This window comes from Rana temporaria, chromosome 10, assembly GCF_905171775.1.
Source record: "Rana temporaria chromosome 10, aRanTem1.1, whole genome shotgun sequence".
NCBI classification, from domain to species: domain Eukaryota; kingdom Metazoa; phylum Chordata; class Amphibia; order Anura; family Ranidae; genus Rana; species Rana temporaria.
In genome coordinates, this window is record NC_053498.1 from 30,695,398 (window position 1) to 30,713,168 (window position 17,771).

Consider the following 17,771-nt stretch of genomic DNA (forward strand, 5'->3'; position numbering starts at 1 on the left):
CTTTTTTGGGGATATTTATTATAGCAAAAAGTAAAAAATATTGATTTTTTTTTCAAAATTGTCGCTCTATTTTTGTATCTGTCATTTCTTACTTAAATGTTATACCGACAAGTGTTTATGTGATCTCTCTTTGCACATCTCAAAAACGTAAATTAGCACATAATAGTAATAAAACACTAGTACTGTACTTTTTTTTTACGTTTTCCATGAAAATAAGAAGTATTTGATAGATGGGGAGAATGTTTTTTTCTCTTATTCCTCTCTGACATCATCTGAGATATAGTAAGAAACTGCTGACACTTTGAAACTAAAACATTTGCTGAAACCTTTCCAGAAATATTGGCGTAGGAGAAGAAAAAAAATCGTAATATTTATTACCTCTAGGTTCACTTTCAGCACTTTCTGGACGCTCTTCTGGCCAGGATGTGAGAGCAATGAAATTAAATCCTCTATCAGTTTCACATCAGACACATGGGCCTTAATCAGTACACATTGCAAGGAAAGAAAAGCATTAAAGGAGTTGTAAAGTCAGAAGGTTTCTTATCTTAATGCATTCTATGCATTAAAGTTGATGTAAACCCATTCTCATCCTTTCTTTTTTTTTTTTTTTTTTTTCGGTTTTAAATAAATTTATTGAAAAGCAGTGCAGTACAATTCAAGAGCCACCAGAACAGACTGGGGCTAAATGATATACATACAATTCAAAATCAAAATCAGACAATCGGCTTAGAGCAGAAACATTACTCTACATAAAACAGGGTATTCTTCTTCACTTTTAAAAAGTTGTCACACGGAAAAGAATAAAGCTAAAAGAAACAATAGCACTCAATACTGACAGCATTCCCGGCACCCTCAATGGGGTCACACTGTGCCTAGGAATCAGTGAAAACATTAAGCTCATAGAATGTGCTTAATAAAGGCGAGGATGCACCCCTAGCCCCGGAATGACTGAGGTTTCCTGGGCCGTGGGGCAACCTCGGAGTAGGGAAAACCCCAACTCATTACCCTGTCTCGGCGAGGACCGCATCACCGTATTAAAGAAAAAAAACTAAGCAAGAAATCTCTAATGTAATTAAAAAAGATGAGACTGACTGCTTATACTTCAAATTTATATGAAGAAAAAGTAGGAAAAAATAAAATAAAAACAAAGAGGGAAGAAAGAGACAGAAATAGAAAGAGAAAGAGAGAGAATATAGATTGATGTTGCCAACTACAGACTGTGTAAATTAGTCCACGGTTTCCGATACAAAAAAGTAAAGAAGAACCTGGAAAAAATTAAAGACAAATCTTCACGCCTCCCTTCGTCTTTATATAATGGAAATGCCTACATATCTAGCCCAGGGTTCCCATACTCTCATCCTTTCTAAACTACTGCCATAGTGGTTATCTATAAGGATATAGATGCCTCCTGCATGTATCCTTACCTGTCAAATGTCTCCCCTCTGTCTGTTATAAGAACTGAAAAACTGCAGATTCTGTGGGTGGCTCTGTTATCTGGAGCTTGGTGGGTGGAGTCGTGATGTCAGTAGACTCTCCGCCCACCTCTACACTCCCCTTGTCAACATGCATTTTTTCCTGTGCATTTCTTACACTGAACTTATGCTAGTATCACCAACATCCAGTCAAAACCCAGAAAAGTAACCACATGACATTTAGAATGTCCAATCATTCTGAGGTGTGGAGCAGCCAATCCTGGGAAAGCTGAAGAAGAAAGGAGGAGGGGATATGAAGTACACAGAATGGCCCAGATTCACAAAGCACTTTCGCCGACATATAACAAGTTATGCCAACGTAAGTGCAAATGTGCGCTGTTGTATCTGTGCGCCAGAGCCACGAACAGATATGAGCCTAAAAACAGGCTACACCCTGCCGACGTAACTTGCTTACGCCGGCGTAGGGTGGGCGCACATTTAGGCTGGGCGTCTGGTGCCACTCCCATTGATTAGCCATTCTAACATGCAAATCAGAAAAATACGGCGATTCACGAACCTGCGTGTGCCCGGCACATGCTACGTCAGATACACGCAAGTTCTACATCCGGCATAAAGTTATTCCCCATAAAGGAGGTGCAACCCAGCAACAGACATGCTTAGGTCTGCACCAGGGAACACAAGCCGGCGTATTATGCGTTGGACGTGTGTCTGGCTGGGCGTACTTTACGTTCACGGCGTGTGCAATGATCCAGCATAGCTTAGGCAGTTGTGCCGGCGTGTTTGTGAGCAGGCGCGGGTGGGTGTGCGCATGCGCAGTTCGTAATATGTACATGTCTGGCGCTCGGCCCATCATTTGCATGGGGTCACGCCTCATTTGCATGGGTCACGCCCACTTCCAGCTACGCCGGCGTATGCCTTCAAAACCCACGCCATGCTGGCGCAGCGTTGGGAGCACTGACTTGCTGAATTCAATGCTTGCCTCTCTGTGCTGCATTGGAGTAGCGTACATTGGTTACTCTACGGCGGCGTAATGTGCGCCTTGCTCTCTGTGAATCTGGGCCAATGTCTCTCTCAGGCTTGTGCATGAGATATGTAAAATCACCTGTCACTCACAGCAAGTGGGAAGAACTGACTATTATTTCTCTGTGTGATAGTTTATATTTCACTCAAAAAAGATAAGAGGATTGCTCAGTAGTGTTGCTCACGAATATTCGTATTGCAAATATTCGGCTCGAATATGGCATATTCGACTATTCGCGAATATCTCGAATTTCGCGGTCAATATTCGCTATTCCGAATATTCGGATTTTTTCAATTTTATTTTTAGAACAGATCACATCCTAGTGATCTCCATCGACGTCTAAAAGCATTGCTGGTATGATTAGAGACCTTGGGCCGAGTAGCTGAAGCGATCATTTTATATTGCCGAATATTCGCAATGCGAATATTCGGCAATAGGAATATTGCGCGATTATTTTCTCCGCCCTTCTTTTGCATCAGAGCCAATCAGAGTTCTCCTACCACAGTTGTCGAAATTCCGCAATCAATTTCGCATTTGCATTTTGCGAAATTTCGATAAAATATCACAAATATTCTGAGCCAATCAGAGGGCTCCTACCGCAGTTGTCGAAATTCCGCAATAAATATCGCATTCGCATTTTGCGAAATTTCTATAAAATATCACGAATATTCTGAGCCAATCAGAGGGCTCCTACCGCAGTTGTCTAAATTCCACAATAAATATCGCATTCGCATTTTGCGAAATTTCGATAAAATATCACGAATATTCTGAGCCAATCAGAGGGCTCCTACCGCAGTTGTCGAAATTCCGCAATAAATATCGCATTCGCATTTTGCGAAATTCCGATAAAATATCACGAATATTCTGAGCCAATCAGAGTGCTCCTACCGCAGTTGTCGAATTTTTGCAATTATTTTCGCATTCGCAATAGCGAAATTTCGCAAACATTTCATTTCGATAAAATATCACGAATATTCGAATTTAGCGAATATTTCTCGAATATTCGGCTATATATTCGTGATATATCGCGAAATCGAATATGGCGTATTCTGCTGAACACTATTGCTCAGAGCTGGATTAACTCTTTGTGGCAAGACTGGGCAGAGATGACATGAAATCCTATACTGTACAAGGTGCAAGCATTAATTAAAAAAAAAAATCCGGGTTTACATCCACTTTAAGATAAAAAACCTTCTTTGTGCAGCAGCCCCCCAATACTTACGCTGTCCAGCGATGTTCGCGAATGTCTCAGACATCCGGGACTCTCCCTCCTGATTGGCTGAGACACAGCAGCAGCAGCGTTGGCACCCGCTGCTGTCAAAGTCAGTTAACCAAATCATGGAGATTCGCTAACTGTGTCCATTCCGTGTCTGAATGGACACAGGGAGCTGTGACTCAGCTTGGGTGCCCCTATAACAAGCTGCTTGCTGTGGGGGCACTCAACAGGAGGGGGGAGCCAGGAGAACCAAACAGGGACCTGAAAAGGGGAGGATTTGGACTGCTCTGTGCAAAACCACTGCAATAGGGCATTCACGTATAACATGTTTTTATTTTTATAGCAAAAAGAACGAGACTTTACAATCAGCAGAACTGTTCTCACTCCTTCCGCACCAGCGCCAACATCTTTTCAAATCATCTCCTGGGTTCTGATTTTTAGCCAACTTGATTGCCAGGATGACGTACGAAATCCTTTATTGCAGAAGAGACATAGTATGAGAGTCTGCCTGATCACACATTTTGAATTTTTATTATAATATTGCAATTGTAGAGTCCAGTCATCCATAACAGCCAATTTACTGAAACAAGACCAGTAGAAGATTTTTATTGGTTGGCATGAGTATTGTACTTCGCACATGGATCCTTGTATAATTTTTTTACATTTTGATGAATGTAGCCACCCTGCCATAAGCAGAGGTGAGTACTTAAGCCTCGTACACACAATCCGATTGTTGGCAGGGGATTGTCTGATGCCTAAAATCCGACCGTTAGTACCGTATAGAAGAATCGCGTTCAGGACATCTGTGTAAAAAACGAAAAATGCAGAAAAATCGCATCAATAACGTGGCCACGATCAGGGTAGTCTAGTGTACATGTAGCCTTAGAGAGGGTGCATTGTGGTTACCTGCTACTTGGCTGTGGAGCCCTGTAGACAGTGCTGCAGCCGTTGGTGTTTGCCTGAAGGTCCTTATTTTTGCAATATGGACTTAGTGTCATGCTTTCTTCTTGCACTGTGACAGCAGGAGTGTGGTCAGAGTCTGGAAAAAAAATGTCCTTTAAAAAAACAAATTAGTAACATGTTATACTTACCTCCACTGTGCAGTTAGTTTTGCATAGAATCCCCCCGATCCACATCTTCTGGGGTCCCTCGGCGGCTGTCTCTGGTCCTCCCCGCAATTACTCACCACATTCATGCGAGAGCTTGCATGGTGGTCAGTAATTGCAGGCGCGCTCCTGTGATACAGCGAGCGGCCACAGCAGCTCGCTGTATCACTCGGCCCCGCCCCTCGGCGTGCCGCGTCACTGGATGTGATTGACAGCAGCGCCAGCCAATGGCTGCGCTGCTCTCAATCCATCCGCTCTAGCCAATCAGCGGCCAGGCTGAGCGGCGAAGAGGATATCGGGAGCGCGCGGGACATTCGACGGGTCAGGTAAGTAAAATGGGGACTGGGAAGGGGCCGGAAACATCAGATGTTTTTTCACCTTAATGCATAGATTGCATTAAGGTGAAAAATAATTTTCATTTACAACTCCTTTCAAATAAAAAAAAGGATATATACTGTATGATGCAGTCTGTCAACAGCATTAAAGCTGAACTCCAGGTATGATCTTTATTGCATTACATTGGTTCAGCAGAGAACAAGGGGGGCACTCTTTACATCTAGAGGAAAAGAGATTTCATCTCTTTCATCTCCAAATACGGAAAGGTTTCTTCACAGTAAGACCTGTGAAAATGTAGAATAGACTCCCTCCAGAGGTGGTTTTGGCCAGCTCAGTAGATTGCTTTAAAAAAGGCCTGGATTCTTTCCTAAATGTACATAATATAACTAGGTACTAATATTTATAGGTAAAGTTGATCCAGGGAATATTTAATTACCTTTTGGGGGATCAGGAAGGATTTTTTTCCCCTGCTGTAGCAAATTGGATCATGCTTTGCTGGGGTTTTGTTTTTTTTCGCCTTCTTCTCGATCAACTGTGGGTAAAGAATTGGGTATATGGGATTGTATGGTTGTGTTTTTTTTCTTTTTTTCATTTATTGGTTGAGCTTGTGTCTTTTTTCAACCTAATTATGCAACTATGTAGCTTGGACAATGTACGTAATTATATTTCTAGTTATTTTTCTATAGTGCGACTAGCACGATCGCCACAGTCTTCCAGGTCCTGTGCCGAGCCTATTCCCGTTTGTGCACTGATCCCAGGGGGTCGCTTGCTTGGCACTGCTGCCAATCACAGAGCAGCTTGTATGTTTTTAAATAACAATAAGGTGTTCCCTGATTGGACACAGTGGAGATCATGATGTCACCACTGCATCCAGTGGTAGTGATAAGAGTTGATAATCAAGTTAGAATTGTCATTCTGGATTCTTCTAAATGTTGTCCTTTATCTGCCTGATCTACAGACAATCACTAAACATGTTTCGATTTGTTATTTATATAAATTTGTTTAGTTAAATTAGTTTAATTTGTTTTTCGGGATTTGTTTTGTTTATTCGTTTTCAAATCGATTAGAAAAGTTCTTGAATAGTTTTCAAATTCGAAAAGTTTTCAAATCAATTTTAAATAGTTTTTGAATTTGAAAAGTTTTTGAAGTCGAAAAGATTTTGAATTCAAATAGTTTTCCAATTTCCAAAAATAATAAAATAGAATACAAAATAAAGGAATAGAATAGAAAAAAAAAATTATATTCTATTTCATTCTCCTTGGAAAACTATTCGAATTCGAAAAGTATTCGAATTTGAATTCCGTTATTTCAGATTCATTTAAATTCAGTACTATTCTAATTTGGAAATTTGGATACATCCGAATTTCCGAATAACGAACATTAGTCCGAATTTTATTTCGGAACGAGACGACCCACACGTCTAACAATCACTCTATTCGGAAGTCCAGGCTAGCATGATTCATGAACCATACGATTCTCTGCAGACTGGACATATCGGTATTCATATATTCAGAAGCATCAGAAAATGTGCAGTTTGCTGACTCACTTGGTTTCCAAACCAATTTGTTCATCCCTGGAGCGGCTTAATTCTGAAAAAGAGTTGAGTTTTGAAGGACTATTGGAACACGTTGCATGTGAGGGGCATGTCAAATAAGAAGAATGGAAGCTGCCATAGAAATATTAGTACCTTTGATGACTTTAAAATAAATAGATAAAATATTTTCTATAGTAACTACCGGATTTCAATGTCAGATGTCAGTCCTTTGAACTGAGTATATAACAAAGGTGGTTGAAGTACTAGATGGAGGGAGCGTCACCTGCAGCCCCCACCATTCCCGGGGGGGGGGGGGGGGTCACAAAACATTTATTGCACATAACACTATAAAATATTGTCAGAGACTGCTGAAATACTGAAAGAGAAGGACAGAGACTTAGGGCGTGTGGTTGGAGGCTGGAAATATACTGCAGGAGACAGAGACTGGGGACATGTTACATGATCTGCTAAGGATCACCTTTATTACAGCCCCTTTATCTCTCAATGTTTTCCCTCCCACTACTGGCTGCCCAAAGGATGCGGATTAAACAGCCAAGGGCTGCATGTGGCCCTTGTGCCACTGGTTGGGCAATAGGGTTACCACCTGTCCGGGATTCACCCGGACAGTTTGGGTTTGGAATCATGTGGCCGGGTTTCAAACTGCCTGAAACTCAGACACATTAGTCAGACTGGACTATGGCCTCCCAGCACAGTTTCTGTCTCAAGCTGAGAGTGTCTGTTACACTCTTTCACACTGCCCAAAGCCAACACTAACAATCACCCCTTCCCCACATACAGATGGGAGAGGAGAGAGGGCTTAATCTGCTCCTCTTCCCTTCACCCCTTCCCCTCTGTGTCTGCCCACACTCCAATCCGCAGCACTGTGCCTCAGAAAAGGAAAGTGGGGGCCGGAAATTTGAAGTCCAGCAGCCTCAGATACTTCTGGATGAAGGGTGCTGACTGCCAAGGGTGCAGAGTTCAGATGTAAAAGGGGAACTCTGCGGAGTTCAGATGTAAAAGGGGAACTCTGCGGGATTCAGATGTAAAAGGGGAACTCTGCGGGATTCAGATGTAAAAGGGGAACTCTGCGGGATTCAGATGTAAAAGGGGAACTCTGCGGGATTCAGACGCAAAAGGGGAACTCTGCGGGATTCAGACGCAAAAGGGGAACTCTGCGGAATTCAGACGCAAAAGGGGAACTCTGCGGAATTCAGACGCAAAAGGGGAACTCTGCGGAATTCAGACGCAAAAGGGGAACTCTGCGGAATTCAGACGCAAAAGGGGAACTCTGCGGAATTCAGACGCAAAAGGGGAACTCTGCGGAATTCAGACGCAAAAGGGGAACTCTGCGGAATTCAGACGCAAAAGGGGAACTCTGCGGAATTCAGACGCAAAAGGGGAACTCTGCGGAATTCAGACGCAAAAGGGGAACTCTGCGGAATTCAGACGCAAAAGGGGAACTCTGCGGAATTCAGACGCAAAAGGGGAACTCTGCGGAATTCAGACGCAAAAGGGGAACTCTGCGGAATTCAGACGCAAAAGGGGAACTCTGCGGAATTCAGACGCAAAAGGGGAACTCTGCGGAATTCAGACGCAAAAGGGGAACTCTGCGGAATTCAGACGCAAAAGGGGAACTCTGCGGAATTCAGACGCAAAAGGGGAACTCTGCGGAATTCAGACGTAAAAGGGGAACTCTGCGGAATTCAGACGTAAAAGGGGAACTCTGCGGAATTCAGACGTAAAAGGGGAACTCTGCGGAATTCAGACGTAAAAGGGGAACTCTGCGGAATTCAGACGTAAAAGGGGAACTCTGCGGAATTCAGACGTAAAAGGGGAACTCTGCGGAATTCAGACGTAAAAGGGGAACTCTGCGGAATTCAGACGTAAAAGGGGAACTCTGCGGAATTCAGACGTAAAAGGGGAACTCTGCGGAATTCAGACGTAAAAGGGGAACTCTGCGGAATTCAGACGTAAAAGGGGAACTCTGCGGAATTCAGACGTAAAAGGGGAACTCTGCGGAATTCAGACGTAAAAGGGGAACTCTGCGGAATTCAGACGTAAAAGGGGAACTCTGCGGAATTCAGACGTAAAAGGGGAACTCTGCGGAATTCAGACGTAAAAGGGGAACTCTGCGGAATTCAGACGTGAAAGGGGAACTCTGCGGGATTCAGACGTGAAAGGGGAACTCTGCGGGATTCAGACGTGAAAGGGGAACTCTGCGGGATTCAGACGTAAAAGGGGAACTCTGCGGGATTCAGACGTAAAAGGGGAACTCTGCGGGATTCAGACGTAAAAGGGGAACTCTGCGGAATTCAGACGTAAAAAGGGGAACTCTGCGGAATTCAGACGTAAAAAGGGGAACTCTGCGGAATTCAGACGTAAAAAGGGGAACTCTGCGGAATTCAGACGTAAAAAGGGGAACTCTGCGGAATTCAGACGTAAAAAGGGGAACTCTGCGGAATTCAGACGTAAAAAGGGGAACTCTGCGGAATTCAGACGTAAAAAGGGGAACTCTGCGGAATTCAGACGTAAAAAGGGGAACTCTGCGGAATTCAGACGTAAAAAGGGGAACTCTGCGGAATTCAGACGTAAAAAGGGGAACTCTGCGGAATTCAGACGTAAAAAGGGGAACTCTGCGGAATTCAGACGTAAAAAGGGGAACTCTGCGGAATTCAGACGTAAAAAGGGGAACTCTGCGGAATTCAGACGTAAAAAGGGGAACTCTGCGGAATTCAGACGTAAAAAGGGGAACTCTGCGGAATTCAGACGTAAAAAGGGGAACTCTGCGGAATTCAGACGTAAAAAGGGGAACTCTGCGGAATTCAGATGTAAAAAGGGGAACTCTGCGGAACTCAGATGTAAAAAGGGAAAAAGGGGAACTCTGCGGAATTCAGATGTAAAAAGGGGAACTCTGCGGAACTCAGATGTAAAAAGGGAACTCTGCGGAATTCAGATGTAAAAAGGGGAACTCTGCGGAATTCAGATGTAAAAAGGGGAACTCTGCGGAATTCAGATGTAAAAAGGGGAACTCTGCGGAACTCAGATGTAAAAGGGGAACTCTGCGAAACTCAGATGTAAAAGGGGAACTCTGCGAAACTCAGATGTAAAAGGGGAACTCTGCGAAACTCAGATGTAAAAGGGGAACTCTGCGAAACTCAGATGTAAAAGGGGAACTCTGCGGAACTCAGATGTAAAAAGGGAAAAAGGGGAACTCTGCGGAATTCAGATGTAAAAAGGGGAACTCTGCGGAACTCAGATGTAAAAAGGGAACTCTGCGGAATTCAGATGTAAAAAGGGGAACTCTGCGGAATTCAGATGTAAAAAGGGGAACTCTGCGGAACTCAGATGTAAAAAGGGGAACTCTGCGGAACTCAGATGTAAAAGGGGAACTCTGCGAAACTCAGATGTAAAAGGGGAACTCTGCGAAACTCAGATGTAAAAGGGGAACTCTGCGAAACTCAGATGTAAAAGGGGAACTCTGCGAAACTCAGATGTAAAAGGGGAACTCTGCGAAACTCAGATGTAAAAGGGGAACTCTGCGGAATTCAGATGTAAAAAGGGGAACTCTGCGGAATTCAGATGTAAAAAGGGGAACTCTGCGGAATTCAGATGTAAAAAGGGGAACTCTGCGGAATTCAGATGTAGAAAAAGGGGAACTCTGCGGAATTCAGATGTAAAAGGGGAACTCTGCGGAATTCAGATGTAAAAAGGGGAACTCTGCGGAATTCAGATGTAAAAAGGGGAACTCTGCGGAATTCAGATGTAAAAAGGGGAACTCTGCGGAATTCAGATGTAAAAAGGGGAACTCTGCGGAATTCAGATGTAAAAAGGGGAACTCTGCGAATTCAGATGTAAAAAGGGAACTCTGCGGAACTCAGATGTAAAAGGGGAACTCTGCGAAACTCAGATGTAAAAGGGGAACTCTGCGAAACTCAGATGTAAAAGGGGAACTCTGCGAAACTCAGATGTAAAAGGGGAACTCTGCGAAACTCAGATGTAAAAGGGGAACTCTGCGGAATTCAGATGTAAAAAGGGGAACTCTGCGGAATTCAGATGTAAAAAGGGGAACTCTGCGGAATTCAGATGTAGAAAAAGGGGAACTATGCGGAATTCAGATGTAAAAAAGGGAACTCTGCGGAATTCAGATGTAAAAAGGGGAACTCTGCGGAATTCAGATGTAAAAAGGGGAACTCTGCGGAATTCAGATGTAAAAAGGGGAACTCTGCGGAATTCAGATGTAAAAAAGGGAACTCTGCGGAATTCAGATGTAAAAAGGGGAACTCTGCGGAATTCAGATGTAAAAAGGGGAACTCTGCGGAATTCAGATGTAAAAAGGGGAACTCTGCGGAATTCAGATGTAAAAAGGGGAACTCTGCGGAATTCAGATGTAAAAAGGGGAACTCTGCGGAATTCAGATGTAAAAAGGGGAACTCTGCGGAATTCAGATGTAAAAAGGGGAACTCTGCGGAATTCAGATGTAAAAAGGGGAACTCTGCGGAATTCAGATGTAAAAAGGGGAACTCTGCGGAATTCAGATGTAAAAAGGGAACTCTGCGGAACTCAGATGTAAAAGGGGAACTCTGCGGAACTCAGATGTAAAAGGGGAACTCTGCGAAACTCAGATGTAAAAGGGGAACTCTGCGGGATTCAGATGTAAAAGGGGAACTCTGCGGGATTCAGATGTAAAAGGGGAACTCTGCGGGATTCAGATGTAAAAGGGGAACTCTGCGGAATTCAGATGTAAAAGGGGAACTCTGCGGAATTCAGATGTAAAAGGGGAACTCTGCGGGATTCAGATGTAAAAGGGGAACTCTGCGGAATTCAGATGTAAAAGGGGAACTCTGCGGAATTCAGATGTAAAAGGGGAACTCTGCAGATCCAGATGTAAAAGGGGAACTCTGCGGGATTCAGATGTAAAAGGGGAACTCTGCGGGATTCAGATGTAAAAGGGGAACTCTGCGGGATTCAGATGTAAAAGGGGAACTCTGCGGGATTCAGATGTAAAAAAGGGAACTCTGCGGAATTCAGATGTAAAAAGGGGAACTCTGCGGAATTCAGATGTAAAAAGGGGAACTCTGCGGAATTCAGATGTAAAATGGGGAACTCTGCGGAATTCAGATGTAAAAAGGGGAACTCTGCGGAATTCAGATGTAAAAAGGGGAACTCTGCGGAATTCAGATGTAAAAAGGGGAACTCTGCGGAATTCAGATGTAAAAAGGGGAACTCTGCGGAATTCAGATGTAAAAAGGGAACTCTGCGGAATTCAGATGTAAAAGGGGAACTCTGCGGGATTCAGATGTAAAAGGGGAACTCTGCGGGATTCAGATGTAAAAGGGGAACTCTGCGGGATTCAGATGTAAAAGGGGAACGCTTGTAATTAACTTCATATGATCTTAAATGTTATTTAATTGCAAAATATATTTATAGTTTATACTATAAAAAAAAAAATTGCTGTGCGCTGCTAAAGTGTTCTGGTTTGACTTGAAGAAAAGGTGGCAACACTATTGGGCACTAATGGTATACAGCAATGCAGGATTCCTATTATGCTTCATAAGCTTTATATTACTGGTCAGAGGATTCACATGGACTGAAAATCTGTTTCAACTTATCAGCCAGCTCTAGAATGTTCTCTCTTAACTCATGAATAGGAAAATGAAATAGATCAAACTCGTAGCTTCCCCATAGCTTGGGGCTATAATCCGGTGATAGAAGAGAGCCTGCACACTGGATGAGCAGCTGGAAGAGAAATGCAGACAATCAGAATCTGCGGCACTTCTGCCATGACATCTAATATTCTGATTTGGATGAGACATATTGATTCTGGAGGTCCTGGCATGCTCTGTGCGGGAACACCCTTCTCCTTCTATAGACAAGTGATCAGGAGGGGGATAGACAGACACAACACAGAGATGTCATACAGAACATTCTGCAAGTCAGCTAAACATGTTCAGAGTGAGACATCATTTTCAAAAGAGACATCCGATATATTAAGTGCTCCTTGTACAGACTGACGTTATTTAATCTCCAGGCTTTCAGCTTCTAGGTGTGCAGAACTGGATAGACTGACAGATTGATATAAACAGACAGGTGAATCATAGATAGATAGATAACAGACACAGATTTACATAGATAGATAGATACATATATACATAGAGGTAGATTATTATACACTGCTCAAAAAAATGTAAGGAAAACTTTTTAATCAGAGTATAGCATAAAGTCAATTAAACTCCTAGGGTATTGATCTGGTCAGTTAACTAGCAGAGGGGTTGTTAAGCAGTTTCAGATGCTTTGGTGTTAATGAAATTAACAGCAGGTGCACTAGATGGGCAACAATGAGACGACCTCCAAAACAGGAATGGTTTTACAAGTGAAGGCCACTGAATTTTTTTTTCCCTACTCATCTCTTCTGACTGTTTTTCACTAGTTTTGTATTTGGCTAGAGTCAGTCTCACTACTGGTAGCATGAGACGATACTTGGACCCTATAGAGGTTGCACAGGTAGTCCAACTCCTCCAGGATGCCACATCAATAGGTGCTATTGCCAAAAGGTTTGCTGTGTCTCCTATTACCCTCTCAAGAGCATGGAGGAGATTCAAGGAGACAAGCAGTTTAGGAGAGCTGGACAGAGCCATAAAAGGTCCTTAACCCATCAGCAGGACTGGATGAGCACTGCCAGAGCCCCACAAAATTACCTCCGACACTGGCACCCTGAGCATATATATAAAAAGAGAAAAGAACGGTGGGCGCACCGACCTAGTGTGATACCGCTAAATGAATTTTATTAAAATGTTAAAATCAATCATTATACTCACAATGTGGAGTTAAAACAGGCTTTAAAAGACAGTACAGCAGAAATCCAGCATCATCAGCAGAACACGATAATCGCTTGAATCTACAATCGATGTTAGGGCTGATGCGTTTCGGGGGCGTACCCTTTTCTTCAGAGCTTGGTGGTCTGCAGTGCTCCCTCGCCGTGGGGCTTGTGGGAATATATACACATATGCACAATTAAGTTGGCATGTGCTGGAAGGTCGGGGTCGTGGGTCACCCCTCCCACAAGAGAGGAGGGGCTCACCCGGGACTCCCCCCCCACACACACACGCTCACACCCCCCCCCCACACATATACCCTGAGCACATATGACAGATGTGAAAGGGTGACTGGTTTGGTGGTGGGTCAGTGATGCTCAGGGGAGGCATATCCATGGAGAGATGCACAGACATCTACAGGCCAGACAATGGCACCCTGACTGCCATTAGGTACCGGGAAAAAATCCTTGGACCTATTGGCAGACCCTACACTGGTGCAGTGGGTCCTGTGTTCTCCCTGGTGCATGACAATGCCCAGTCTCATGTGGCGAGAATATGCAGTCAGTTCCTGGAGGATGAAGGAATGGATACAATTAAATAGCCCCACACTCGCCAGACATAAATCCAATAGCACACCTCTGGAACATTATGTTTCATTTTATCCGATGCCGCCAGGTTGCACCTCAGTCTTTTCAGGCCTCTCAACCTCTCAGTGATGCCCTGGTCCAGATCTGGAAGGAAAAACCCCAGGAAACCATATAGAAAGACAGATTAAAGATAATAAATAGAGACAAATTGACATAGATAGATTGATAGATAGACATTATATATATATATATATATATATATATATATATATATATATATATATATATACACACACACACATTTTCCACTGTTTGTCATGTTAAATGTAATTTACTGGTATTTTATGTGATAAGCCAACACAAAGTGGCACATAATTGTGAAGTAGAAGGAAAATAATAATATTTTTTAAATTGTTTACAAATAAATATGTGAAAAGTGTGGCGTGCATTTGTATTCAGCCCCCCTGAGTCAATACTTTGTAGCAGCAAGTCTTTTTGGGGATGTCAACATCAACTCTGATCAGCTTCCCTGTCCTTGCTGAAGAGAAGCATCCCCACAACATGATGCTGCCACCACCATGTTTCACAGTGGGGATGGTGTGTTCATTTTTTTTTTATTTTGGTCTAATCTGACCAGGGCACCTTCTTCCACATATTTGCTGTGTCCCCCACATGGCTTCTCGCAAACTGCATATGGGAATTCATATGGCTTTCTTCAACAATGGCTTTCTTCTTGCCATTCTTCCATAAAGTCCAGATTTGTGGAGTGAATGACTAAAAGTTGTCCTGTGGACAGTTTCTCCCACCTGAGCTGTGGATCTCTGCAGCTCCTCCAGAGTTACAATTGGCCTCTTGGCTGCTTCTCTGATTAATTATTTCCTTGCCTGGCCTGTCAGTTTAGGTGGATGGCCATGTCGAGGTAGGTTTGCAGTTGTGCCATACTCCTTCCATTTTCGGATGATGGATTTGACAGAGCTCCGTGAGATTTTCAAAGCTTAGGAATTGGTTTTATAACTTAACCGGGCTTTAAACTTCTCGACAACTTTATCCCTGACTTATCTGGTGTGTTCCTTGGCCTTTATGATGCTGTTCGTTCACTATGGTTCTCTAACAAACTTCTGAGCGCTTCACAGAACAGCTGTATTTATACAGAGATTAAATTACACAAAGGTGGACTCTATTTACTAATTAGGTGACTTCTGAAGGCAATTAGTCCCACCAGATTTCAATTAGGGGTATCGGAGTAAAGGAGGCTGAATACAAATGCACGCCACACTATTCAGACATTTATTTGTAAAATATTTTGAAAAGCATTTATAATTTTCCTACACTACCATTTTGTGTTGGTCTATCAGAGGGATCCTCAAACTACGGCCCTCCAGCTGTTGCAGAACTACATATCCCATGAGACATTGTAAAACTCTGACATTCACAGACATGACTAGGCATGATGGGAATTGAAGTTCCTGAATAACTGGAGGGCCATAGTTTGAAGACCCATAGTCTATCACATAAAATCAATTTAGGTTTTTGATTGTAACATGTCAAAATGTGGAAAATGTCAAGGGGTATGAATACTTTTTCAAGGCACTGTACATAGAGGTAGATTAATATAGAAAGGGAGATGATAGATTGATCATAAAATGTGATAGATAGATAGAAACTGACAGATAATTCATAGATGGATAATAGTGACAGATTGACATAGATAGATAGATACATAGATAGATACATACCGTATTTGCCGGCGTATAAGACGACCCCCTATTTTTCCAGGAAAAATGTTGGTTTTGGGATATACTCGCTGTATAAGACTACCCCCTTCCTACTAGTCTTTCTGAAAACTAAGGGGTAGCCAGAACCGCTGACAGGAACAACCGCTGACAGAAACAGGCTTTTTTCAGATCTCACTGTGCCATTACTTTACATTACATGCCTCACTGTGCCATTACATTATATTTCATGCCTCACTGTGCCATTACACTACATGCCTCCACTGTGCCATTACATTACATGCCTCCACTGTGCCATTACATTACATACCTCCGCTGTGCCATTACATTACATGCCTCCACTGTGCCATCACATTACATGCCTCCACTGTGCCATTACATGCCTCCACTGCGCCATTACATGCCTCCACTGCGCCATTACATACCTCCACTGTGCCATCACATGCCTCCACTGTGCCACCACATGCCTCCACTGTGCCACCACATGCCTCCACTGTGCCATTACATGCCTCACTGTGCCAATACATTACATGCCTCCACTGTGCCATTACATTACATGCCTCCACTGTGCCATTACATTCCTCCATTGTGCCATCACATTACATGCCTCCACTGTGCCATCACATTACATGCCTCCACTGTGCCATTACATTACATGCCTCCACTGTGCCATCACATGCCTCCACTGTGCCATCACATGCCTCCACTGTGCCACCACATGCCTCCACTGTGCCACCACATGCCTCCACTGTGCCACCACATGCCTCCACTGTGCCGGCCAAGACGATCTCCCTACCTTACTTTCTTTTCAGATTTTGGCTTCCAGGCTGCGGGCATCCATGATTCAAAAGCCGCACCTCCAGTGTTCCGTGAACACTAAATTTCCCAGCAGGGCCTCTGTTCAGTGTTCCGTCTATCACGGATGCCCTCTCGTGCGAGGATGAGAAGGCATCCGTAAATTGCGGAACACTGAACAGAGGCCCTGCTGGGAAAATTAGTGTTCCGCCAATCGCGGAACAGTCTGAGGAGGAGGCGCGGCTTTTAAATCATGGATGCCCGCAGCCTGACGGAGACAGTTAGCGGCGTATAAGACGGCCCCCGACTTTGGATGCATTTTTTTGCATCCAAAAAGTCGTCTTATATGCCAGAAAATACTGTATATACATAGAGTCAGATTATTATACAAAGGTAGATGATAGATAGATAGATAGATAGATAGATAGATAGATAGATAGATAGATAGATAGATATTTCCCAGGCCCCTGAGAAGTCCGCTCAGAAGCCAGATGCTATAATTGTGTATGATCGATATTCGGCTTGTACAGACCATCCCTGCAGCAAGTTCTGATGTTATTACTACAGCAGAAAACACAAACCTCAGGCTGGCAATAAATCACAAGTATTCTGCTTTGCTTACCACAGTTTAATGCAGCAAATAAATAATATTTAAGTATAGTGTTATCTAAGTTAAAGGGGTTGTAAAGGTTTGTCTTTTATTTTCTAAATAGGTTCCTTTAAGCTAGTGCATTGTTGGTTCACTTACCTTTTCCTTCCATTTCCCTTCTAAATGTTCCCTTCTAAATGTTTTCTTTGTTTGAATCCCTCACTTCCTGTTTCTTGTCAATAAGATTTCCACCATCATCTGAGTGGTGGGAAGTCATTTAGAACAGCTTACTGAACACCTTACTGAGGAAGAACAGGAAGTGAGAAATTCAGACAAAGAAAACAAAGAAAAAAAAATCACCTCAGCTGTCCCTGCACAGTCAGGTCGTATGGGCTATGCCGGAGCAATTAGGTTAGCTTCTGTTCTTCTGATGTAGCATGGAAGCCACGAAAGTTGAGGCCCTGGGGGGAGAAAACACATAAACCAGCGACGACTGGTCCCCCAGGATCACTAACACATCTGGTCCGCATGCGGGTGGATCCTTTGTCCTTGACACAAAGTTGTTCAATTTCTTGTTGAACCTGGACTCAACACCCCTTATGTACAGGG